This window comes from Cyprinus carpio, chromosome B20 (genome assembly GCF_018340385.1).
Source record: "Cyprinus carpio isolate SPL01 chromosome B20, ASM1834038v1, whole genome shotgun sequence".
Lineage (NCBI taxonomy): Eukaryota > Metazoa > Chordata > Actinopteri > Cypriniformes > Cyprinidae > Cyprinus > Cyprinus carpio.
The window spans coordinates 30,511,380-30,536,463 of record NC_056616.1 but is presented as its reverse complement, the minus strand read 5'-3'; the positions used below and the strand labels follow the sequence as shown (position 1 = coordinate 30,536,463).

General features: G+C 37.0%; 1 pseudogene; it reads left to right on the top strand.

Annotated features, from left to right (window-relative positions):
- Positions 1-24,662, top strand: part of LOC109066231 — a 30,347-nt pseudogene extending 5,685 nt beyond the window's left edge.
- Positions 24,663-25,084: the final 422 nt, after the last annotated feature.

Below are 25,084 nucleotides of genomic sequence, written 5' to 3'. Positions count from 1 at the left end.
GACAGTCATGAGTGACCACACACCACTCATCTTTCCTGATTAGACAGAAGCACTGTTCTTCTCCTGAGCACAGTCAACAGCAGTGACCTCTGCTGCCTGCACAATAAGATGTAAATTTCGCCTGGCAGCCCAGACGTACAGTAGGATGGAACGGAAGATATTTTAAGTGTACTGTTGTGAGCCTGCAGCTTTTGTACGGACCAGTTTCTGATTCATACAGTATTTTGAAAAGGACACAGTGCGTTCAAGTGACCTATTATGGTAATTTGCAGTAATTCTCAAGAGCACCACAAAGTATTATTGGTGTCCTACTTGTCTAGTTACAGTACAATGCCTGTGGAATATAATTAAAGGATAATGTTCAGTCAGCCGGTCCTTACCGCAAAATAAACCCCGACGGGGTGATCAGGTCTTGAATCACTCTGAAGGGATTTATTGCTTTGTCTACTTTCATAATAAATAAACATGTGGTTGTGAAACATGAGAGGGATATGAGCTACTTAAAGGGGTAGTTCACCCAAAAATGAAAATTCTGTCACCTTAATGATTATGTTTTTGAAGAATGTTTCAACTGTTTTTGCATTTGATTTTCATTGTGTCCTGAAATTATGATGGCTTTGGAATCACATGATGGGGAATAAACAAGCTATGTAGAAAGTCTGTTGCTGTTTATCAGTTATTAAACAAGAATATTTGATTACAGAATGCTGTGATCAACCATTCAGAATCGTGTATTCCAAAAAGGCATTTATATGAGATTTATATATTTGTTTTTTATTATTTTGTGTTTTCGTTCTAACTGTATGACACCATTTGTATCCAAAATGGTGGTGACCATTTCTCCATTTCATGTTTTTCAGTTGCCTGTCTGCCTGTCATTTTGTGTCCTCCATAGTCAACTATCATCCATTTCTTATCCTGGGCTCTGACTGGTCTGACAGGTGTTGGATCAGTGGCGGTAATCCATCCTCCATTCTGTGTCTTTGATTAAAGCTGCACTAGTTTCATATGAGTTTTAGCTTATCCTTTATTAACCGTCCTACATTTTGTGTCTGAACACAGGTAACTATGGCGAGAGTGGCATGGAGGCCTTTAAGGAGTTGGCTGCAGAGGAGGGTCTATGTATTGCACACTCTGATAAGATATACAGTAATGCTGGGGAAAAGCACTTTGACCGTCTGCTTAAGAAACTGCGGGAGCGTCTGCCCAAAGCCCGCGTGGTCATCTGCTTTTGTGAAGGAATGACTGTCCGTGGCCTGCTGATGGCCATGCGGCGCCGTGAGGTTTCTGGAGAGTTCCAGCTAATTGGAAGGTAAGGCTGAAAACCATTCCGTTTCAGGGCTGGAGAAACCATATCACTCACGATGCTTAGAAATAATTTGATAATGTTCGATCATGTCAGAGGAATAAATTGCAAGCTTTGGAAGAGACACAGAGGGCAAAGAAGTCAAAATGACACCCACGTGTCTTGCTCATGGTTATATCACAACTGAATCATTTTTATTTTGCATATTGTGTGCAAAATAAGCAAATGTGATTCTAGCACTGTGAATTATTATTAGTACATTTTATATGTTGCTTTAATTGCCTATGTATGTGTTTCATATTATTGCGAATGAAGAGCAGACATTGGAATGCTTGGAAATAAAAGTGTTGCTACCGAATACACAAGTTTCCAGGGAAACCAGATGAGATTAAATATGGACATTGTGAACAGAGGCGCTTTTCACACTTTTCACTGCTAATGAATAATTTGTGATTCAGTAGCTGGCTCACAAATCCCTGGAAAACTGTCTCCTGCCTCTGTCTTATGTGATGTGAGTGTTTGAGTTTATGTGTGGGTGCGTGTGCCAGAGAGGGTGGTCATTTGTTTTCAGATAGGGATGGAAAAATGCTGTGGGCTGGGTATTAAATATTCAATCTCACAGCCTCTCAGGAAATGTTTCTGATGCCAAATAACCAGTAGGCAAGCAAAAGATGATCTTTGGTCCCCCAACAGTAAATACATCATGCAATTTATTAAGAAATTAAGAATGTGCCATATGTTATTTGAGTGTTTTCGTAAGGGTAATATAAGGGTAAAGGTCATATAAAGTAGATAGAGGGGGAGCGGAATCAAATATGGGGCCTTATCAGTATTATTAACTACAACTAAAAGCTGACATAATATAAAGTATAAATATTAGAAGGAAAACTTGATGGAAAAAAAACCATGAAAAAACAAAAGATGTTGCCTTGGCAAAATAGTTGAAGTACTGAAATTAGTAAAAGTAAAATAAAAATAAATGTAAGCTAAATATAGAAATGTATATAAAAATAATAATAAAAATGGCAAAAGAATATAACAATGTTACTAAAATTAAAATAAAATCTGAAAATATAAAAATAAAAGCTAATTAAAAAAATTATAAATACTACATTAAGACACTAAACAGATACTGGTCCCCATTAGCCCCTGTAAAATATTATATTCTTTATTGGATACTTTATTTGATACTTATTCTTGAGAATACTTCTAATTAGTCAGCTGTGGCATGTGGTCAGTTTGGTCAATTGGTCAAGCAGTTCGATGTTTCCCTAATATTCGGCAAATTCGATTGCTGAATAATTAAGGTGAATACTGTTCAGTCAGCTAGTCGTTATATAAATAAAAAAAAAAACCCTTTATGATGATACAAGACCCCTCAGATATCTCTAAGTGGACAGACAAATTTGGTAACCAGTGTTATCATCATACAATCAAACACACTTTCTGCCACAGTTCTGGGTTTGATTTACAAAGGCTATTATCTGATCACTCAAACTGTCTGATAGCAAAATCAGAGCAACACTGGATAATATTCTCGGACGGAATCCTTGCAGACTTGAAGATCTGGAAATGAATTGTAGCAGCTATCTTGTTTAATCTATATCAAGGCAACATCTATAGCCCACCCACGTACGATCACAGACAGGCCATCATATTCAGCTAACAGACTTTCTAGGTCAGGTACATTGTGTCTGGAGTCTGGATTTTCATCTATTTTCGTATTTGCATGACCCTGTCTCATTCAGTTTTCAGCTGGGTAATAGAAGCGAACATGTGTGTTTATATCAGTACATGTTTGAGAGGAAAGGAGAGGGTAGGAGAGACAGACAGCAAAACCGCCTTTTGGGAACTAATGGAGATTTATTCATTAAAACATATCTTGCATTGTCGTGATAATCGAAGTCTAAACCTTCAGGCCAAGACAGTTGATGATGTGTATCTGAGATAGAGATAGAGAGAGTGATTAAGAAAAAGAGAGATAGTGTGTTTGGAGAGCTCTTCTGTAAAAAAGAGAATGAGGTCCAGGTGTTCTTCTCCTCTGCTTTGTTTTATTCATAGCCAGCCCAAAACCAGGCTATGTAATTTTCCACAGCAGCAGAAAAAAACATTGACTTTGTAATTTTTTAATCAACATCTTCAAGTCTCACAGGCTGCTTCTAATAAAAGCTTATTGCATTGGATTCCCCAGAATTTGTTAGGCTACACTGGGCACTGTGTTTGCTTCTGCCTCTTAATGATCATGGTTCATTCCCGCTATATTTTTTTACTGCTTATTCAGAGTCCCATATAGAATTTGCCCCAGAGATATTTTCATAAGCACATAGTATTGCTCTCAGGACAGAAAAACAACATCAGCTCCTCAGTATTTCAGCTGTGTCTCAAGCACTGTCAGGAATCCAAATTAAATGTTTAAATGGCAGCACTCTCCTCCCCTAGTGCCTTCTGTGTTCCCAGTCCCAATAATCCTTTTGCGCTTTCCTCCAAGAACTCCTTCTCGCCTCTTATTACACATTCAGTTAAAAGAACAGAAAAAATAAAAGAAAAGAGAATTTGGGTTTCTTCATCTTCAAAACTCGCACCACGATGATAGACTAATGCGGGTAGTTTATCAGTATTCTGAGTGGTTGTTTGAGCATTGCTATATCGTTGCAAGGTTGTTTAGGTGGTTGCTTACATATCTGGTGGATATATATATACTCTCACAATTATTTATATATATTTTTTTCACTTGGTATGTAATATATTAAGTAGTACAGTATATGCACATTTTTGTGTTATTATCCTTTAGGTTTCCCCTTGCAATTTGAGTGTCCCTGAGAAGCCCTCTCTCTTTAATTAGCATCACGCTGCCTCTCAGCTCTGCTCATCCTGTGAGAATATTGCAATTTTTTTTTCTGTAATCAGCTGTCATCTTGTCATTGTTTTTTAGTTGTGTCTCTTCATGGATAGAAATTAGTAGTCTTATCAGTGTGTCCCATTCACCAGGGACCTATACAATGGTATGGTATATTTCAGTTTAGTTCATACCAAGCCCAGATTTTAAGCAGTGTGAAAGTGGCTCAGTTCTTAGCAGTATTTATTTATCACCGGGGAAGGTTATGTTCTGGACCAATCAGCTGTGAGCAAAGTGGCACACCTCTGGTGCAATAAAATCACTCCCCCTTTTTCACTTGCTCCAAATTAAAGTTCACTAGTTAAAGTTTTTTAAAGACAAAATGTTTTCACTTTTAGTGGTGATATTTTTTACAAATAATTATTATATATATAATATTTGTGTATTATTATAACCTTGACCTGTTACATAGAATTTTTTTACACTCTATTAAATATATTACATTAAATCTATAATTATTAATTATTAATTTATTATCCAATCTTCAGTGTCACATGATCCTTCAGAGATCATACTAATATGATGATTTGTTGTTCAAAAAACATTATCTATTATTAATATCATTATCATAATTATTTTCAATGTTGAAAACAGCTGTAATGCTAATATATATATATATATATATATATATATATATATATATATATATATATATATATATATATATATATATATATATATATATATATAGGTAGATAGATAGATAGATGCATGCATCATACATTCAAAAAGGTATTTTTTTTTGTTAACTTGTTTTAGAAATACTATTTCTAAAAGGCATAATTATTAAAACAGAAGTTAAAACAGAATTACATTTTCCTGTAATTTGTTATTTGTTTACGATTCTCAATAAATAATTTTAAATTCCATTCATCAAATTGTAAAAGGGCGTCTGTTTGATAATATTACCCTGCAACCATTGCTAATGATAAACTGACTTTCTGATTTCAACAATCAGTATTTTTTAATAAAGCATTGCGTCCTTTGATCTCGGTCCTGGCTTCACTTTTGCTTCTTGTGTAACTCTTTATGGTTTCATGTTCTAAACTTGCCTTTTGGCTTTAGCACAATTCTTTCCCACGTTTGTATTTAAGTGGGGTCATTTACTCATAGGTGCGCTTGAACTCTCCAAATAGCTTTTCTTCTGAGGTTATTTTCTTCTCAAGTAATGTGGAGAATTGGATTCAGCATTCTTCAGTGCATTCAGTACTGCATGATTGCCTGTGACCTCCTTGTAGAAGTTATCATTTGCAGATATTGCGGTTTTGTAAGAGAACCGCTCTTGTAAAGCCCCGCCGAGGCTAATTCTCAGGAAACATCTCTTTCTCATTAGCCCTCCATTTTGAACGTATTAAAAGATTTATTAGTCATGAAGGCGAGCAGAGAGTGAGAAAGACTGACTTTAACAGGTTTTCTAAATCTCTGCATATGGGAAGTTCCCACATTTGGCTTGTAAAATCAGTTCGTTAGAGTAAAGCTTGGGATGGAACTGTAAAAAGGGAGAGAAAAGATACAGGAAGAAAGAAAAATAGACTGTGTTTCTGTGAGATTTTGGCACAAAAACAACCCTAGAAAGCAAGGTAGCTGGATTGAATCAGCACTAACATTATATAGACTCTGAGAAGCTGGAGATATAAAGTGGTTTGTGTTGACCTGCCAGTCTTTTGCTGTGCTTCACAGGCGCTCTGAGGTCACTTTCAAGTCTTTAAGGTTCAAACAGCTACAGCGGAAACTACATTAGAGTGAGGAAAGCCTGCAGGCATCCCAGCAGCCCTGTCATTGGAACTGTATTACACCATGTCCCATAGGACTTCAAGCACATCTGTTTGTGCTCAGACTGCTGTTGTAATGTTTAAGAAGTTGATTCTACACTGTTTACTTTACGTCACTACGCAAGTTTTCAAGTTTTGTCCCATGTGAATTCAAAGAATATTAGAAAAGAGGCTGACATTGAAAGGTTTTGGGTATGAATGGACTGATTTGGGGTGTTCAGGAGGGGGATAAAAAAAGGACATGCAGAGAGGACATGACAAAGGCTCATTATGTGTGCATGTGAATGTAAGATGGAGAGAGAGAGAGAGAGAGAGAGAGAGAGAGTAATAGAGGCAGATGAAAGCTGGTGTGGGGCGAGCGAGAGCAGGCATGATAGGGGCTCGCAGCAGCAATGCTGCTTGTGAAACACAGAGCCAGGCTGCTGCTAACTGGAGCGCCATGAATTAGTAAAGGCTTCTGGATGAGTTCTAATGGCCCTCAGCCTAAGCCTGTACTGTCTTACTCAGTCCTCTAGAGAGGATCGAACTACAGTCAACCAGAGCACACATGCACAATATACTGGATTTGAATGAGTAATGAGAGAATGGAGAATAGGAAAAGAAAAGAGGAGGAAGACCAAAAAAAGCAGAGCATCTAGTCACCATAGCTCAACGTTGTCTGCATATCATATGCTGTTTTATCAAGTGAGGTTAGTTAATTACATCTTTAGATCTTTAGCGTGTCCTGCACACAACAACAAATACACAGCACACACAATGATGTTTGATTTGAACAAATGACTCCTATGAACCGGTTCTTTTTAATGAGTCACTTGAAAAGAATCACAAAACAACCTTGAGTTAGCAGTTTGACAACTGACTCCATCACTGAATGGAGTCATTTTTCAATCAAAATGAAATATAAACTGTTACTGTGATGCATTTGATAACCTATTAGCTGACTTCTTATTTATATTATATGACAGTTTGTAATATACGTTTACAATATACAGATATACCACCATTCAAAAGTTTGTGGTTAGTAAGATTTTTTTTTTATGTTTTTTTAAAAGAAATCTCTTATTCTTACCATAGCTGCGTTTATTTGATTTAAAATACAGTAAAAAAAAAACAGAAATATCATGAAATTTTATTACGATTTATAAAAATGTAATTTATTTCTGTTAGGTCTGTGTGATATTGAAGAAAAATGCAATATGCGATAACTCATTAAATAATGCAATATTCAGTATGCGATACGATAGTGCCACATGCTCAGATGAAACAGTTTTACTAAGCTGTTGCTGAGTCAGTTTTTGTGAACTTCTATAACTGTCTTGTGTCATATATATATATATATATATATATATATATATATATGGTTATTATTTGTACGTATGTATGTATCGAGCTCCTGTAAAATCACAACAGCTAATTCTGATCCTGATTCTAATATAACTAGTATACATGTTTCACTTTTTGTGAGAGGAAAGCACCCTTACAACACCTTCTGAAAATGAACAGTAGTGTGTTTTACTCTAGCATTACATAAAAATTTCATTTTAACATTAGTGTAATAATTTTAACAAGTTTAGGAACTAAATAATAAAACAGAAAAATACAACACTGCTTAGTATTTACTCTATGAATTCAATATGCACTGATTCTTATTTAAGCTACATAAGTTATTTAGATAAGAGCAGTGAGTGATTTTTCTCTTTGTCTTTTGTTCATGGCACCAAAATATTGCAAGCCGTAGTGATATGCATATTGCAATATGTACATTTGAGATGTTTCGATAGGTACGGTATACTGCACAGCCCTAATTCCTGTGATGACTAAGGTTTTCAGCAGCCAATAGTCTAGTTTTCAGTGTAGCTAATCTTTTAGAAATATGCTTTGTATATGCATGCTTCCTCCAAAGCCATCTCAAAATCACCCTTTTGACTAGCAATTTTCTTGATTTCAATATTTGGGAATTAATATTACTCCTAATTTGGAAGACTTCTCTAAAGCCAGTTATCTCTATTTAATCACGAAAATTAATCAGAAATTTATCTTTTTTTGTTTTTAAGTATTAATTTCCTTCTGAGATTAAACTTCCTATTCCAAAATCTACCATGCTACTTAAAAACAAACTTTTTTTTAAGAGGATGAATTCTTCAGTTTCAATTATATTTGGAACCACAAGAAAACCCAGACTTAAACTTTCGGTTTCGGTTTTGATTGAAACAAAAATTATAGATTAGATGGGGTTACACACACTACCCAATTTTCAATATTATATTTTCGGTCTGCCCACCAAATTAAGCACATACTTTCATATCCTTAAGTTGGTTTATATTGGAGGTCAACAGGAGTTTCGGAGTTAGGTTTATTTGATGACTGCCAAATGAGATCATTTCAGGACGGTTAAGACGCGTAATTTAACCTGCCCAGTAAAGAGACAGTTTTACCTCAATTTCTTCAAATACGACACTTTTTAGAGTTACAGTTAAAAGAAGGTATTTTTCAAGGAATTTTTCAAATCTAACTTGAAAAAGAAAAAACAGCTTTTCCTCATTTACTCTTGAAAAGAGGATCTCTGAATTATATACAATGCTCTCTAATATTGGTCCTTCAATCTATGACTCTTTAAGGTTGATATGGGGAAAGGACTTAGGGTCTAGTTTGAGTGATGAGGAGTGGCTCTCTGTCTCTTCAAATAGCTTCCCCAAAAGTGCTTCAATTTCGGTTTACGAACAAAATAAAAATTTGGCTATGCTTTAAATGTAAGGCAGACATTTGAACAGTGATGAATGTATTTTGGAATTGTGTCAAAATCAAAATGTACTGGAAAGAGATTCACAAAATTATTCAATTATGTGAAAACAATACAAAATGTATTGGTATCGTCCCCGAAGGTATACCTTCTGGTGTGTACAGTGTACAGCAGGTCTGTGTCTTGACTCTGATAAAGAATGTGTACTGAATTTTTGTATATACTTGGCCAAAAAATGTATACTATTATTATAGTCAACTGCTCAGGTACTTTCAGTCAATATGTGGTTGAGTCAGGCGACTACTCTTTTACCACTGGAAAAATTAGCTTATGATTTACATCAAAGATCTGAGGAGTTCTGTAACATTTGATCCTCTCTCTGGAACTTTCTTGAGGATAGTCAGTGACTATGTCTTTCTATTTTTTGGTTTATAATGTTCTTTTATAATGTCTAATAAGAACTAGCTGTACATGTTGTTATGAGATACCCAGTACCACTGTTGTTTTATTGAAAAATCTAATAAAAAAAAAGAGGACAAAAGAAATCATTCTATGCTGTACTGGTGCTCATGAAAGCATTCCTGCTTATTAAAAATGTTAAAAACAACTGCTCTGCTTAATATTTTTGTGGAGACTTTTTTTTCAGGACTCTTTGATGAATAGAACATTCAAAAGACACAGCATTTATTTAAAATAGAAATCTATTGTAATGAAATAAATGTCTTTTCTGTTACTTATTGCAATATATTTTCTTAAAGTAAAAGAGGGGGAAGGAGAGGAAAGGAGGAAGAAGAAAAGAAAACGAGTAGGAATGGGCGGGGAAAAAAAAAAAACAAATGGGGGAAAAAAGCAGGCGTAATAGCAAGTGTGCACTGAGAGGATGCGTCAAAAATGATGTGGTGAAGGTGAACATGTTGAGATTAATCTAAGAAGAGAAAAAGGGATGGATTGAGCCGTGATGAAATCAAACAGCTCCTGTCCTCCTACAGTATGTGCCATCGCTGCTCTAGTTAGCCTGTCTTCAGCCTCAGGACACTGCCATATCTGCCTATCATAGCAGCACAGTGAATCTCTACCTAAGCTTCAGCTCATTCATTATTCATAGAGGTAATAAAACTCTCTGTAGAACTCTGCTCTATCTAATCTCTGCCATTTTCCGCTCTACTGTGGGGTGCAAAGCTGTTTAGGGAGATGTATTTTAGGTCAAAGCCTCTAAAGGTAATTTTGTCTGATTCGCTCTATGATACCACAGCACCGCTGCTGTGCACTGAAGTGAAATTAGGCAAGCAGAGAATGATGAGGAAATGGATTTATGCCATACTTACAGTAACTGAATAACAAAACATAAAAAAGCCAAAAATGCTGACTGTGAGAAATATGTGAGGAAGAGAGAAAGAAAATGAAGGTCTAAAAGTCTGCTGCAGTGACAAGTAGTAAAAATGCTTATATTTTACATTAATTTATTTATATTATAAATACATGTATAAGAGCCAACATAACAGTTTAAGTAAAAGATGCCTTGAAAATTAAAAATGAAAACATAAGACAAATATACTGCCTTTTTAATTTTATGACACCAGCATTCAAGTGAATCATTTTAATAATGTCTGAAAAAAACCAAGTTATTTGTTCAAAAATTTCTTCTAAACTGTTCAGTTTACTTCCAGGATTACATTATATCAGCTAAACAAAACACTCACAGCCCAAAGCTAAAATGCTTTGGTGCCCACTGGTGATTTAAGTGCAAAACCTGAATCTCATTTGTATGCAGTAATATGAAAGCTGTGTTTATACAAAGAAGCTGGATCTTTATGACACAAATTCCTCATCATCTGACATGTTATGTTCTCTCTCTGTTTTTGAAGCGATGGCTGGGCAGATCGTGATGATGAGGTGGTAGAAGGATATGAGCAGGAAGCAGATGGTGGGATCACAATGAAGCTGCAAACGGAAGAAGTTCAGTCATTTAATGACTACTTTCTGAAGCTGCGTTTGGACACCAACACAAGGGAAACCCATGGTTTGCTGAGTTCTGGCAGTACCCGCTTCCAATGCCGCATTCCCGGTCATCCTCAGGAGAACCATAACTACCAGAAAATCTGCACAGGTAAACAAAGAACCAGAAGCTGTTCAAATGATATCAATATGCTATCAGTAACATTTAATATTAGTTTTAAATAAAATAAAGAAGAACAAGTAGAAGTATATAATTTTCATTATATATTGTCGGTTACATAACTGATGTCTGTCTGATTGAATTAATCAGTTTTTAGGAATATATTATATGCATGATATTTTACTGAATTATTAATGGTAACTCTGTATATTTCCCTCCATTTTTTTTCATGTAATTATCATCTGGTCGGCGCTTTTAAAGGTGATATAGGTAACTGAGTTGTGCCCCCTCATCTTTTGTGCTTTTCTAATAATTGTTCTCTTTGCCTGTCCACATAGAAATATAGTTGAATATCTTTGTACACAAAAACAAATATAATCTTAATGTAATTGATTCACTAAAGCCTGTTAAATCTGTGTAGTAATGTAGGTTAGATTTTGATTGTTTTTATTAAGTGACAAGAGCTTATAGTTTTGTTATTGTTCTCTTCTTCTGAAAGACCCTCATGGTGGTAAGTGAGAGTTGATGAGAGACATTATGATGTTATGATACCTGCACTGAAGAAGCACTTCACTATGGCAACAGACAGCACAATAGGTTGGACTGTGTTTGGCTTCTTTGATTGGCAGAGCTATTCTCAGTTATGAAGATGATGTGCAATTCAAAGAGGTATCGCATACAGTTGAAGATGGGAAATGAAAACAGTGACAGAAAAACATCAGTTAGTTTCATCATTCTCATTATAAAAAGCTGTAGACCCTCTGTAAAATATACGTATCCTGAAAAAATATTATGAACATTTATCTGAAAGATTGATACGAAGGCTGTTCTTTTTTTCATATTTTTTATGGTTGTATCCTGACCATGGGTTTGGAAAGGCATCAGATTGATATCGATCATAAAATTTTGATGAGCTGTATCTCTACAAGACTTCAATTTAGCCTAAAACTCAAGCAAAGTCAGACAGTATGCTGCCCAAAACAAGATATCAGTCCAGCTTTTCTGTGCTGCTTGTAAGGTAGGCTTGATGGCACTGACAGCACAAGAGAAGCTTGTTGCACAAGAAGAAATAAGCTTTCACAAAGTGTGTGTGAGAAACCGTGTGAATGTGCAAAGAAAGGACACAATCACAGTGTAACGAGGTACCCACACTGTCTGCATGTGTGTGAGAGTGAAGACTTCACCTGGTTGATTTAGTCACAGTCACTCAAATCACTTTCTGAATCAATATTTTTGTCTTTTTTTCAAGCATAAATATCTACACATCCTTAAAACAAAACAAATGTATGTGAGAAGCCAAAACTACTTGGATTTAATTAAAAATAAAAAGGTATTAAAATCTTACCCCATTGGCAAATTTGTTCTTGTTTTATGCATAAATCTCATTAAATTTAGATAATTTAATCTTAAAACAAGAAAAAAAGGACTAATTGGGTAGGGAAATCAATTTAATGGGTTTTAAAAAATATATATCAAATTTTCCTTTCATTTGAATTTATTTTGTTTTAAGGATGGATGGTTTTAAGGATTTTTTTACTGGCGGAAAACAAGACAAAAATACTGATTAAGAAATTAATATTTGCTGTGCCCACAGTTCCAGGAACTGCACTTAAATTATAATTATATTTAATTAATCTATGATTTAATTTTTTTGCTTCTGATCTCTCTTGAATGTATATGTAGCACTGGAATGGCTTTTCCATCAGTTGGCTTATGAATATGGCATTTTTGTCCAGTGGCTTGCCAGTTCTAAGATATGAAATTCAATGAAAGCATGTAGTTTGCCAGCCTGCCAGCAGGGACTCTCCTTCCCTTTATTCAGTCTCTTCAGTGTGTTAAATGTGATCATATTTTAATATTAGGGGCATAAAATTATATATTACATTAAGATAAAGTGACATTCTGCCTTTAGTCACTAATAATCAGAAATTTGCAAATGTATTGGTTTATATTTTGACAGCACAGAGCCTCTGGCTGTACTTAGTTTTTCAGGGTAATTTAATTTGTTCAGCATCCAAATTTTTTATTTGCTAAATTGCCAACAAATTCAATAGATAAACGCATATAAAAACACAAATCCTGGATGGATGGAGGCAGAGTGGCACACAAATACGACTATAGTCTATAGTCCTCACTTTTAATCTTTTGCTCACACTGGTTTGGAATCTTTTCCTGACAGGAAATGAGAGCTTGAAAGACAACTATGTCCAGGACAGCAAGATGGGCTTCGTGATCAATGCGATTTATGCGATGGCTCATGGTCTTCATGATATGCATAAAGAGCTGTGCCCAGATCATGTTGGCCTGTGTGAGGCAATGGATCCCATTGACGGCAGTAAACTGCTGGACTATATACTGAAGACCTCCTTTTCCGGCGTGTCTGGGGAGGAAGTCTACTTTGATGTAAATGGGGACTCACCTGGGAGGTAAATATCAAGAATACTTTGTATGTACTAGTACTAGTGTTCTATTTTAAAACCTAGTAAGCTACATATGGAGGCAAGGGTAGACAAATTAATAATGCTTTCTCCTTAGATACTCAATTTTAACCTCACATATGACATTTGAATCTGAATCATGCTGTTAGCTTATTAACATGCCAATGTCAAAAACTATTGCTTGTGCAGTTGCTACATTGCAAAGTAGATTGTTCCAAACCAGTCACCTGCTGAAAACAAAAACTAAACAACCAAAAAAACAGCCTACATTTAAACCAGCCTCTACCTACTTTGCTAGAAATAAATAGTTTTAAGGTGGTCTCCCAGCCAGACCAAACAGGTGTTTAGCTGATTTACCTTGACGGTCAGCTGCCATTCTACTCTGACCACTTGAAATGTGCTCCAAACCACTGTAAAAACAAAACCAGCTAAAGACCAGTTTAGTTATAGATTAGAGTAAATCCCATTACTGTGTGTAGTTTTATGCTTGGATTATTACACTGTTAGCTTAGCACCGTGCTAACATCACTAGGGTGACCATATGTTCTATTTTTCTTGGTCCTGACTAGGATTTCTAAATTGCCTAAAATGTCTAGGTTTTGACTTTTTTTTTTGACGTTCTCTACAGTCCTCATAAATTCAATTATATACAGTACAATGCCTGTGCACTACTTTTTAATCCTAACCTTCAGCAAATATAAAACAAAGTCAAAACCCTGACATTTTTGCCAATTTATAAATCCCATCCATATAACATGTCCAAAAAAAAAGAGGACCTATGGCCACCCTTAACATCACACACAATTGTGTGTTGAATTGCTGTCTATGTAGAGGTGTTCCAGATGAGGCATTTCAATGAGTGGAAGGAAAACGGCAAGTGTATCGAGTCAGCTCATTAGGTTTTAAAACAGAGCTTAGTTTAATGTCAATATGACAGTTTGTACCTGAATGTCCAGTGTGACACTGAGCATTAAGAATACTTATTCTCTAAGGCAACAATTGATCACGCACCCTCTCAGGTTAGATTTGGCACCCTTGCCAACACATGCAAAAAGGTGGCGTATCAGATGGTAATCGACTTGGAGTGGAACAGATTGCCTGTCTCAAGGAGATGCTTCAGTCCTCTCCAGTCCAATACCCTGATGTGGTCAGCTCCTGTAACCCTGGCTATATATGAACAAAAATATGGCAGCTCTACTGCTGCCAAGACCGCCATTGCCTTGTGTACAAGTGTGAGCTTGCGACACTTTGCCTCATCTGTAAGCTAGGGAGTGTCATTAGTATGGATGAGTGGACTGAGCACTCAGGAGGTTGTGGATTCATATCCCAGGTGGAGGATGTGAAGTTGAGAGACTTGGATGTGTGGGACATGGTAAAAGTGTGTAAGTGGAACTCTGCCTCTTGCTACTCCCCGAGGCTTCAGCAGCACTGAGCTACTTATTATGGCAGACTGCTTCTTTTTCTTTCTCTTTTTTCATTCACCCATATCTTTTACCCCCCTCTCCTCATTTTCTTTTATTTAAGGTATGATATCATGAATCTTCAGTATGTGGAGGAGTTGGGCCGCTATGATTACATTAAAGTGGGGTCGTGGCATGAAGGTCTCCTGAGCATCAGTGATTATAAACTCATGACGAACCGCACTGAAATGGTCCGATCCGTCTGCAGCGAACCATGTTCTAAGGGACAGATCAAGGTCTGTATGTAGCATAATCAATGTAGGTATTGTATTTTCAGTTTACATATGGTTAGGTCCATATATTTGGACACTGACAAAATTTTCTTAATTTTCGCTCTGTATGGCACCAGAATAGATTTAAAATGAAACAATCAAGATGAAATTGAAGTGCAGACTTTAAGCGTTAATTCAAGGGGTTGAACAAAAACATAACAAAATGCTTAGGATTTACAACAATTTTTATACACAGTTCCACCATTTTCAGGGGCTCAAATGTAATTGGACTAATAAATATAAATAAAAATGTTAAGTTTTTGATATTTTGTTAAAGGGGTCATATGATGTTGCTAAAAATTTTTTTTTTTATGTATTTGGTGTAAGAAAATGTGTTTATGCGGTTTAAGGTTCAAAAAGCACATTATTTTTTCACATACTGTACATTATTGTTGTTCCTCTATGCCCCGCCTTTCTGAAACTCATATAAAAAAGAATATCTCTTTGGGTTTGAGACTTTAGTCTTTGCAACTTTAGGGATCTTATCTGTTCATTAACAGCTTGTAACACTCCAAAGAGAAAATAAAATTTGAAATCGCATCATATGACCCCTTTAAGAAACCTTTGCAGGCAATGACTGCCTTAAAGGGATAGTTCACCCAAAAATGAAAATTTGATGTTTATCTGCTTACCCCCAGGGCATCCAAGATGTAGGTGACTTTATTTCTTCAGTAGAACACAAACAAAGATTTTTAACTCAAAACCATTGCAGTCTGTCAGTCATATAATGGAAGTGAATGGGAATCACGGCTTTGAGAGTCAAAAAAAAAAAAAAAAAACACAAACAAAACCTAATTAAACCCTGCAGCTCGTGACGATGCACTGATGTGTAAAGACATGAAAACGATTGGTCTGTGCAAGAAATTGAACAGTATTTATATTGTTTTTTGTCCGAAACTGTCTGTGTCGTGTGTTCGCATCTTCTTCTTCTTCTTGCTTTACGGCAGATCGCAGTCTTATAAGTGCATTACCACCACCTATCTCTAAATTGGACCATAGACATTCTATCTACAATCTCAGTTTGCTGAAGTTTCTTCTGCACAGAATGATTGTTTTGTATCTTTACCAAGGGGGAAAAAGTATTTGAACATGCTTACTGAAATTGATTTATTACTTTGTACAAAAAGCCTTTGTTGTTAATGACAGCTTCAAGACCCTCCTGAGTGGAGAAACTAGTCATGCATATGCATTGCTCAGGTGTGATTTTGACCCATTCTTCCACACAAACAGTCTTCAAATCTTGAAGGTTCTTTGGGGCCTCTTCTATGAACTCTGATCTGTAGTTCTTTGCATAGATTTTCTATTGGATTCAAGTCAGGCGATGGCTGGGCCAATCTAGCAGCTTTTTTTTTTCTTTTCTGAAAACAATTGAGAGTTCCGCCTTGGCTGTGTGTTGGGATCATTGTCTTGCTGAAATGTCCAGCCTTGTTTCATCTTCATCATCCTGGTAGATGGCAGCAGATATTTATCAAGAATGTCTCAGTATATTTTTCCATTCATCCTTCATTCAGTTGTATGAATTTTGCCAGTGCCACACCATGATGTTTTTTGGGGTGGTGATGTGCAGTGCCATTTGACCTCCAAAACATGGGTGTGTATTATGGCATCCAAAGAGTTTAATTTTTGGTCTCACGGACTAACTAGACTATATTTCTCCCAGTATTTTCACAGGCTTGTCTAAATGTGGTGCAGCAAACTTTAAACGAGCTTCAACATGTTTTTTCTTCAGCAATGGAGACTTGTGTGGTGAGCGTGTATGCAGGCCATGGCGGTTGAAGTGAGTGCATTACTTATTGTTTTCTTTGAAACAATTGTACCTGCTAATTCCAAGGTCTTTCTGAAGATCTCCACAAGTGGTCCTTGGCTTTTAGAAAACTCTTCTGATATTTTTTTTCACTGCTCTGTCAGAGGAGGAGGACCTGGTCGTGACCGGTTTATGGTGAAATTATGTTCTTTTCACTTTCGGATTATGGCCCCAACAGTGCTCACTGGTACATTCTGAAGTATAGAAATCCTTCTGTAACCAATTCCATCAGTCTGTTTTGTAACAATAAGGTTGTGAAGGTCTTGAGAAGCTCTTTGCTTTGACCCATCATGAAATGTTTCTTGTGTGACATGTTGGTAACGAGACACCCTTTATAGACCATCAGTTGGGACTAAAACAGCTAACATTAATTTCCACTGACTAGGGGCAGGATTGCTTTCTAATTACTGATAGATTTTCTGCTGGTGTCTTGGCTTTTCATGCCTTTTTGCACCTCCCTTTCTTCATGCGTTCAATACTTTTTCCCTGGCTCATTCCACTTTATTATACAGAACTTAATTTCTGAACTTGTTTTTTTTTTCCTTGTATGTATGGATTACTTGGGTTGTTACCAACAACTAGTGAAAATTTCATGTCAAGAGCACCTTTAGAAATATATTTACTGAGAAAAACAATGGTGTTCAATACTTATTTTACCTGCCGTGGTATACAGTATATATACTATATATATATATATATATAAGATATATATATATATATATAAATACATGTACATTGTTAGTTGTTGGAGATGTATTAAACTGATTTGAACCAATGAAACTTGTGGAATTGTGAAGTGTTACCATAGTGGCCATCAAAGTAAAAAATTTCTGGGTGTTTTCTGATTGTAGGTGATCCGTAAAGGGAGAAGTGAGTTGCTGCTGGATCTGCACTACGTGTAAAGATAATGAATACGTTCAAGCTGAGTTCACATGCAGAGCTTGTGACCTGGGCTGGTGGCCTGATGATGAACTGGCAGGTAAGAGACTTTTTTTACATTTCATTCATCCGCCTTATTATCCCCCACATCTATTAAAATAGCTCTTCATTTAAAAAATAACTTAGACCAGTATTTAATTGAGAATAGCTCAAACTATATTTGCTTGTATTCCTCCAACGTTTATCTTTTAGATTCTGTTCAGCCCATTATCTCCTTTTGGGCTCTTCTCCTCTCTCTATGGGCCCTTCGCATCTGCCTTACCCACCACTTTCTAATCCTATGGGCTGTGAGACCGCGCGTTATTTTGACAGCTCTTTGCAGCAGCGAGCAGAGCTGGATAACGGTGAGGCTGGAATCCCATTAGTACCCAGCAGCCGTGTGTCAGGCTCAACAGTTTCACCACGGAACCTGAGCAGGCAACAGGGAAATTCTGATTACCAGAGAGACAGACTGATCTGAGATAGAGAAAAAACTCTGTCATATTGATTGTGAGAAAAGAGACCCTTCAACAATGTATAGAAGGCTTTGTCACAAAGAATGAGAGGTGTGTTCAGAATCCCATAGAAAGAAATACACACAAAAGTAGGGCATATGAAGCTTAAGGGTCAATGACGTGATGTTTTTCTATTCATTTAAAAATAAATGAAAAAATACACATATATATATTAGTGCTGTGAAAATGATTAATCAAGATTAATTGCCTCCCAAAATAAGTTTGTTTAAATATATGTGTGTGTACTGTGTATATTTATTATGTACTGTATATATAAATAAAAAACACATGCATGTATATATTTAAGAAAAAATAATGTTATGTTTATATATTAAATATATTTATGTATAAAATCAAATATAAGAATATAAATATATAAATGTATATATACATGTAATATTTAAAAAAAAAAAGATATACTCTATGTATGTGTATTTATATATTACATAATAAAATATACAAAAAGTACACATACATATATTTTGCAAACAAAAAACTTTTTATTTTGGATGTGATAATCGCGATTAATTGTTTGACTAATATACACTAATATATTTGAAACATTCAATTGCATTCACCACCGTTGGAAAGTTTGAGGTCATTGAATAAAAAAAAATACAGTATTATTTTGAAGTATTATAACAGTTAAAAATAAGTTGTTTCTATAATGGCAAAGCTGAAATTTATTATCAAAGTTGAAAAAATTAATATTTTTGTGGAACCTATATACATAAAGTTCAAAAGAACAGCATTTATAAGAATATTTTTTTTTAAATATTATGAAAGTTTTTAATGGAACTATTGATCAATTTAATGCATCCTGCTGGTACAAATTAATGCATTAAAAAAATTACAATGTAACAATGAACTAAAAAGAACATTTTTAATTTTCCTAATATCAAGCATCATTACTGCTTCACTGTTCTTATTATTATTAACAAAATACTGGCTGCATTGCAATATTTGTTAAAAAATGTAATTAATTTTGCCTTGAAAAAAATATATTTACAAGCTTCACAAGTACATTTACAGGTATTCCAGGTGTAAGGAAAATATGGTTGCACCATAATTCCATTTGAACTTAATACTTAAAAATACTTTTCTTGAAAATTTTATCTCAATTTTTCAATACCATATGAAAAACCAACGTGTTGTTGTTGTGTTTTTTTTAGATTTGCATACTTTTTTAAATGCCACTGACCCTTCAAACTATGTTAAGGCAATAAAACTCATGTGTACATACATAGTACATACACCACATGATGGACACACCATAACAACCTTTGCCAAGAAGATTGGCACATCCAGAAGTCAGACAGTCCTAAAAATCTGTATTTGTTTTGGCCTGTTCTTGATTTATTTTCCATCCATCTGACTTCCCATCTGCTTGTTTTATTCCAGAATGCAAGCCTCTCCCGCTCAAATACCTGGAGTGGAGCAGCGTGGAGTCCATTATCGCGGTGGTGTTCTCCTGCCTCGGTATTCTGGTAACTCTATTCGTCACCTTCATCTTCATCCAGTACCGTGACACGCCAGTGGTGAAGTCCTCCAGTCGTGAGCTTTGCTATATCATCCTGGCGGGTATCTTCCTTGGCTACATCTGCCCCTTCACTCTCATCGCACGTCCAAACTGTGATCTCCTGTTAACCTGCAGCGCCTTCTAGTGGGCTTGTCATCTGCCATGTGCTACTCCGCCCTGGTTACTAAAACCAACCGCATTGCACGCATCCTGGCCGGCAGCAAGAAGAAAATCTGCACACGTAAGCCCCGCTTCATGAGCGCCTGGGCACAGGTGGTAATGGCCTTCATCCTGATTAGTCTCCAGCTGGCCGTAGGGAGGTTACGCTGATCGTGCTGGAAACCCCCCGAGCCGGTGAAGAGCTACCCCAGGCATCAGGGAGGTGTACCTCATCTGTAACACAAGTAACTTGGGCGTAGTGGTCCGTTGGGTTTACAACGGCCTGCTCATCATGAGCTGCACGTACTACGCCTTCAAGACCCGCAACGTGCCTGCCAACTTCAACGAAGCCAAGTACATTGCATTCACCATGTACCAACCTGTATTATCTTGGCTGGCTTTTGTGCCCATGCTGACAGCTACCCACTTCGGCTCTTCAACTACAAGATCATCACCACCTCCTTCTCAGTCAGTCTCAGTGTTACTGTTGTAGCACTGAGCTGCATGTTCACACCCAAGGAATGTAATTCATCATCGCCAAGGCCCGAGCGCAACGTACGCAGCGCCTTTACGACCTCAGACGTGGTTCGTATGCATGTGGGCGACGGGAAGGTGGTTCCTTGCCAAAGCAACAGCATCCTCAACATGTTTCGCAGGAAGAAGAAGAACAACAACGCGACCGGCAGCACCAAGTGAGTGACAAATAATAATAGGTTTGAGTCACATTTCTGAAATATCAGCTAAATGCACATACAGGCTATGAAACGGATGGAAATAAAATAATAGTATTTCTTTCTCAGAAGCACGCCAAGTTGGACTGCAGCGATAGCTCTGAAAATGTTCTTTCTAGCAGTGTTGTGTATTTGAGTTGTTCCTCCCATGTTTTTCTACCTGCTGCAAACCGAGTATGTATGTAGCTAGAGCCAGACACTATCGGTCGTCCTCTATCTGTGCTGAATCCTTGTCCAAAACCTAATTTTCATAAAACTACCCATCCACTTAGTCCCTGTCCCCCCCCAACAACACTCTCCTCCTCAGTATTAACCCACTTTTCAGTGTGCCTCCTCCCCCATGTCAAAACCTTCTCCTGACTAAATATTTAACCCAGTTCTTGTAGAGGCTGTAGCTCCCCATATCCAGTTCCCTTCTAATGCCCCATTCACACTGATAGCGATTTTGGATATTGCATGATAATAATTTACGTTCCTACTGCTGGAAAAGTTGATTGGTGGGCTTTAGTAAGTCTGATCACAAAATGAGATGTATTCCAGGCAAAATTAAATTCCAGGCTCATTTAATGGAGCAATCTGGCTGCTAAAAGAGTAAACTTATAACATTAAAATAAACATAAAGTACTATTTTTTTGTAGATTACAGCAAGTCATAGTGCATTGTAAACATGATGAACAATTATGCACGAAACAGACTCGTCGCTGCTCATTTGCATAAGCATAACCTATTCTCAACTTTGATTTGTTACTGGATTCCATAAATGTAAACTTTTGTTAGTACTCGCAATGTCACGTTACTACTTATTTGTAAATTGAATTATTAGTACGTCTGCATAAACTTAACTCCTATTGGTATTCACTGGTTACTACACAGTGATTTGCTCCATATTTGCATAAATGAAAACATTTGCATAAACTTGACTCCCATTGGTAGTTGACACATTGAGTCCCTGCTCATTTGCATAAATTAAACTTTTCTTAACTTGACAAATCATTTGATATTCTTCACATGAATCACAGCTCATTTGCATCAAAACTTCACTCCTATTGGTAGCTGCTGCATCAAGTCACTGTTTATTTGCATATACTTGAAATACTCTTAATGTTGACGCCCTCATCAAATCAATGCTCTTTTGCATGAACCTAAACTTTTGCATAAACTTTCCTGCCATTGGTAATCACTGGTCATTTGCATAAATGTAAATGGTTTGCATAACCTTACCCTTGCTGGTATTTGGCACATTGCTGCTCATTTGCATAAATGTAAACTATTCTCTATTTTGATGCATCACCAGACACCCCCACATCACATTGCCAAAATCTGCCCACTCTTGTTAAAAACAAATGACTTCCAGTCACTTTGCCGCTACAAATCGCTGTCAGTGTGAACGCCCCTTGATTCTGACGCAGGTTTCAGCTCTGAGGCCTTACTGTCCAGTTAAACTTAATTACACTAAGAGCGGACAGCGAATGCCATGTTGATCTGAAACTGAGGGGAATTCCATGAAGCCCTTATTCATACTGCATGGCGTTCAGTTTAAGCAGAGAAGTGGAGAGAAGGGATGGCAGAGAATGAGCCATCATGGCTTTCATAATGCTCTGTAAGCAGGTCATTATGCGATACGCACTTGGCATGTTTGAGGGAACTCTGTCAGAGACTTCATGAATTAACAATGTTGAGTTATGCATCGTGTGCTAACCCTAATCATGAGAGTTTTATGGCTGATAATTGTATGAATTGTATGAATGATGACATGCATAATGATCATCATTTCTGTGATGTTCTTCTCTGTCTCTGTGTCGCATTCTGGCGTGTCTTCGTGGGAATAACGTTGGGTCTCTGTTTCATTCATAGTCCTAATGGAAAGTCTGTGTCATGGTCTGAATCAGGTGCCAGACCCCAGGGGAGGGGGTCGAGTGTGTGTTCCACAGACTGTCTGTGCATGTGAGGAGGCAAGCAGTCGGCCAGAGTCAGGACGGCGGTCATACGACCCCCTAACTAATGCCTCACAACCCCCCGAGTCTGAATATGATGCTGGTCTCAACACAGCCCCCAACGGCTCTCACTCCGACAACAAGGATCTCTACAACCTCAGCGCGGGGCACGATGGGGGTCCCCAACTCCTACAACCCACGCAGGAGGGGTACCACCTTCCTATTCCCCTCCTAATTTAATAGACCACAGCACTGATTGTCCTCAAGGGAGGCCGGTGGACACCCTGAGCTCTACGGTTCCTGATTTTGACCAAATGTTGTAATCGGCACGGGCAACAAGTCGAGCCCTGTCACCTATTCGTCATCCGCCAATCAGCTGCCTCTTCCCCTGCAAGGGGAGGCGTTCCCTGAGGAAGGTTCAGAATTGGAAGCTCTTGACCTGATTCAGGGGTTTCTGTGTGAGAGTGCCACACAAGAAGAGGAGGAGGAAGGGGAAGGTGTGGAGGGAGAGCTGGCACAGAGTAAGCTGACTCTGCTTACTCCACCTTCCCCCTTCAGGGACTCGCTTCAGGCAGGGGGGTCAATTCCCGGATCCCCCGGCTCTGACAACCCTCCCTCCCTTTTCCCCAAAGTATGAACTACGCCCAAAACAAAGCTCTTTTACACTGTAAAAGCACTCGCTCAGGACAGCGCTGTTTATTATTCGATCACTGCAGGATATCATTTGCTTGCTTACTTATCTTCGTAAGTCTTCGTAAATCTCTCTTTCGGAAGGCAGGAAGAACCTTACAATAAACAAATGGGACATCCTGTTTGGAATATTTTTCTCTGAGACAGCGCTGGCAGCATCCGTTTTCCAAAATGCTGCCGAAAGTTGGAGTGCCAAATATTATTGTGTTGCTGTGCCCGAAATCCGCTGGCAAGTGACATCGCAATAGTCCAGGAGTGATAATGCCAGCTTACTGCTTTACTATTTCACTCTTAGCAGGATGAGACACACGTTCTTGGATTTGATGTGCTTTTGAACTATGTAGCTGGACTTGGTTCTGATTCAAAAGTTTAGTTTCTATTGGCAACACAAAAACAGTTGTGGAAAAAATGAGGGTTTAGGATGTAGAAGGCACAGACAAATAAGTGCAACACGTGCATACAAGAGAATCAAATCTCATAGCACCCTGCTGTGTATCTGGTTTTGGTATCTGATTTCCAGCTTCAGTAACAGTGCACAAGTCAGAGTGAAACACAGAAATCATGTGCGCACAAAACTCACTTGGTTGACTGGATGAGTAAATGTGGAGGTTTTCCCAACTAAGGTGTTTTCCAATTTCCTTGTGGCTCCTAAATGTAAGTTTCAGTGCTTTTGCTTAGAGAGTCAAGGGCAAGAATGCTGATTGTAATGTAAAGTATAGAATACTATTTTAGCTTAAATGTGGAGCCAAGGTAAATTAAAGAAACTGTTTTTCTTAACTTTACTTTGTCTCATGCGTGAACTCATCCTTGAAAAAGGGAGAAATGTTTTGCAAATGTTTGTATACTGTTCTGCCATCTATCGTTTTCCACACAGATGGTGTCTTTGTATTTCTGCTATATGTTTCTATGATTAGAATGTGAGATATTTGTAAGTTTTAAAAACAACATCTTATAACTTGCTCTTTGTGATAAAGGGACATACTGTATATGGTGGCACTGAAGCTGGAGTAACTTTTCAGCGACTTTTACAAACTTTTAATGTTCCATTTTTAAACTGTAACTGAGTAGTTGCTTCTAGTGGTAACTTGTAGCATTTACTGCCAATCTCACGTAGGATTATCACATGAATTTACGACTGTAACTCTTTAAGTTTCACAGGACTATTAGAATGCAACTCTCAAAAGAACAATATTCTTGAATATCTTACATATTGTTATTGTTATAATGGATTGTAATATTATTAGGTCTTTTAGTGTAAGTTGTTTGGAACAGAATCCTTTGTTCAATGTAAAGTAATTGACAAGATCACCTGTTTACATGGTCAAACTTAAAAATGAGGAGAATGCTCTTTTTTGCCAGGAGAAATCATGCTGTAAAATAAATATTTTATATCTGATGCTCTCTTTTGTTTTTGTTTTTAACCACCTTTTCTGTTTAAGAGCTTGATGCTTTTAATGGATTTAGAATGGTTATGCACTTCTATCTTTATTTTATGAATTGCAAATACAAGTGGGTTTTTAATACACTATTAAGAACCGTTTAGTGTCAGTTTAGTTTTATTATGACATGGTATCATTATATTTAATATCTCCGAAATTAGATTTTAATGTTACTTCGTAATAGCATCATTCTCTAACCTCACATCACCATAAAAGCGATTTATTCATATTGTAAGAACTCTAAATGGTAAGCCCACATCATGGTTTTATTTCATCTTCGTGTTCGTTTCTGTCTGCTTTTGATCACACCAAATATGATGTTGCGCAATCTTTGCATTCGAGACTCGCGCTCAGGAACCGCACATGTTGAAATAC